At 50.4% G+C, this 3286-nt stretch overlaps 1 non-coding gene across 1 annotated transcript; it reads right to left on the minus strand.

Annotated features, from left to right (window-relative positions):
* Positions 1–346: 346 nt before the first annotated feature.
* TRNAP-UGG (transfer RNA proline (anticodon UGG)) lies at positions 347–419 on the minus strand. Its single transcript has one exon. It is a non-coding gene; the product is annotated as a tRNA-Pro (tRNA).
* Between the last annotated feature and the right edge of the window lie 2867 nt (positions 420–3286).

Raw genomic sequence — 3286 nt, forward strand, 5'->3', positions numbered from 1 at the left:
TGCATAAAATGTGTTTTTTCCCCATGGGTCACAGTAAAAAAGTTGGAGGGATGCCTGGGTGGCTCAGTAGGTTAAACAACTGCCTTCGCCTCAGGTCATGATCTTATGGATCCTGGATTGAGCCCCTGCTCAGGGGGAGTCCGCATCTCCTTCTTCTGCCCTTCCTTCCTCCAATAGCAGTGAGGATGCACTGAGCACCAACAGCCCACCAGGCACTCTACCAAGTGCCTGAAGTGAGTAATCCCTTTTGAGTTTCACCCCATCCCCCACAGGGAGAGGAGTACTGTCCTTACAGTTCCCCATTTTATTTATTCTTTTTGTTTTAAATTCTTTCAAGTAATCTCTATGCCCAACATGGGGCTCGAACTCATGTCCCTGCCATCCCAAGTCGCAAACTCTACCAACTGAGCCAGCCAGGTAACCTTACCAACCTCACTTTAGAGATGAGGAAACTGCAGTTTACGAGATTAAATAACGTGCCTGAAGACCCACAACACAGCTAGTACCTGGCGGGCAAAAACTGGGTCTCGCACCCAGGATTGTTCAGTCCATGCGCTCAAGCGAGCTGGGTAGGCAGTTGTGTGGTGCGGACCAGTAGCAACTATCCAGTTCGGCCATCCATCCAGGCTTCTTGCCTGTGGGTGCAGGGCAGGCCGGGCAGGGGAGTGGAGGAACCCAGGCCTGGGGAGCCGGGGTCCAGGGGCTGGTGGGTCCAGGGGCTGGTGGCTGCGAGGGTGGCCGAGCCCTCCCCCAGCGCAGCTCCTGCAGGCGGCGGGCTGCAGCTCTGCCACCGCAGAAATCGCTGCTAATTATAACCAAACAATGAGCAATCACAGCCTGCTAGCGGTTTAGCTCTCGTTAGAGGCCTGGCAGGCTTTTCATTAGAACTTCCCCGCCGCCACCTGAAGGCGGTGGCAGGAGCTCTGGGCTCCAGCTCCCTCCTCCCACTCCTCCGAGCCTGGGCCCCAATTCAATCAGGGTTTAAGGCGCCGTGTTCTGCAGTGGCAGGGGGTAGCAGGGGTACCCGAGGCAGAACTCTTGCTCTTGCCTTCTGAGAGCTGCGGTCCCCCCAGCAGTCTCTCCACGGGAATCAACGAAAGCCAGGCCCCTGGAGGCTGGCAGAGAGAAGAAAGGTTCTGGGCAGTTTTGTGTCCTTGACTACTTCTATCTTTCTTGGTCACTGCGAAAATTTATTTTCTGCTGTTCCATAAGGTGGAGCACAGAAGTACTTGCTCTGTATAAAGGGATCTCTAGAGGTGCTCATTTCTACAGGACATCCAGGCAGAGGGACTCTGGGAATCTTGGCAACTGTAAACCTGGGTCAGTAAGTCATTAGAGGTCTTGGGACCCAGAGGAATTCCTCAAATGCCTATTTTTAAAAAAAATATTTATTTATTTATTTATTTGACAGAAAGAGATCACAAGTAGGCAGAGAGGCAGGCAGAGAGAGAGAGAGAGCCTGATGCGAGGCTTGATCCCAGGAGCCTGAGATCATAACCTGAGCCGAAGGCAGAAGCTTAACCCACCGAGCCACCCACGCGCCCCTCAAATGCCTATTTTGAGGGCTCAGGACTTTGGGGAGGGTGTGAGGGAAGAGAGAGCCCCCAGATGGTGGAACAGTTGCCTCTGGTTTGGGGGAAATTTATGCTGTTAACCCTTCCTGGGCCAAATTGTGGACAGGTAGATCCAGAGCAATGGAGGATAGTATGTATTTGTAGGGTGAATGAAGGAACATCTGGAAGGGACATAAGAGAGCTTCTGGTCCTCATTTTCTAGGTGAAGATCTAAGGCCCAGAGCTGGATGACCAACTGTCTTGGTGTACCTGAGATTGAGGGGATTTCAGGACATGCGATTTTCACTTTTAAAACCCAACACCTTGGGGTACCTGGGTGGCTCAGTCAGGCATCTGACTCTTGAATTTAGCTCAGGTCATGATCTTGGGATCGTAGGATTAAGTTCCACATAGGGCTCTGCCTCAGCGGGGATTCCGCTTGTCCCTCTCCCTCTGCCCCTCCCCCCACGCACACTCTCTCTCTCTATAAAATAAATAAATAAAATCTTTTAAAAACCCCAACAAGTTGGTCACCCTTTAAGAAGTGGCGAGAAGTAAACCAATGTGGGCAGAGTAGGAAGGCAACGTCTGTAACAAGGGATTATTGATCCCTTATACAGCACTTAGTACGCGGCAGGCTGTGGTATAATAGTCACCTGGTTCTAGCTCAGAGCTCCTAAAAACCATGGAATTTCCTGAGTGATAGGGCAGTCATGTTACTCATAATGAAACCCTCCCTGACCCTGTCTGAGTTTATGCTAATGAGATAACTCAGGGCAGGGCCCCTAGATGGCTTCAGGATAGAGGCTGGCAGCCAGAAAGGCTAATAGGTATGATTAGTGGATGGTTACTCTCAGCCCCACCCCGCCAATAGAGAGGGAGGAGGGCTGGAGACTGTTCAAGATAAAAACTCTTGAACAGCAAGATTTGAAGAGCTTCTGGGGTAGCAAATACATCCTGTACAAAAAGGGTGATGCACCCCAATTCCATGGGAACAGAGCCACCTCCCTTGGGACCCTTCTGGACCCACTCTGTGTACCTCTTCATCTGACTCTTCCTTTGTATTCTTTATAATGAGCTAACAAATGTAAGTAAAGTGTTATCCTGGGTTCTGTGAGTCATCCTAGCAAATTCCTGAACCTGAGTGGGGGTTGTAGGAACCCCCTAATTTGTAGTCATCTGGGCAGCAATATAGGAAGTCCAGGCACCCCATTCATGACTGGCATTTGAAGTAGAGGGAGTCTTGGGGGACTGAGCCCCGATGCTAACTATGCGTAGATAGTGTGAGAATTGAATTCTGGACACCCAGTTGCTGTCAGAGAATGATTTGTGTCAGAAAACACTGCCAGTCACAGTCTAAACATGAAGTGTTAGTTCAGTTAGTCCTTTTACCAACCCCCTGAGATATGTGCTATTACCTGGTTGTATGTGTGTGTGTGTGCTCAGGTCCTCTGTTTCTCCTCCTCTTCTCTTTATCAAGCTTTCTCAGAACATTCATTGCCTCCTAACTTGGCTGTGGACTTGGCTCCTTAATGGCCACCTCAGTACTAACACTGCTACCCTTCCTTCAGACTCAGACTAGAACTGGGAATGTCCCTTCAAGTCCCACCTGCTGTCCAGTTCTGGCCCCTGCTACTACTGTCTTCCCCATCACTCCCCATTCACGGAAGACCTTATGCCTTCCTCACTTTTCTCTCCATTCCTACATTCAGCCTCATCCTGGTCCCTTCAGT

This window comes from Mustela lutreola, chromosome 15 (genome assembly GCF_030435805.1).
Source record: "Mustela lutreola isolate mMusLut2 chromosome 15, mMusLut2.pri, whole genome shotgun sequence".
In the NCBI taxonomy this organism is placed as follows: Eukaryota; Metazoa; Chordata; class Mammalia; order Carnivora; family Mustelidae; genus Mustela; species Mustela lutreola.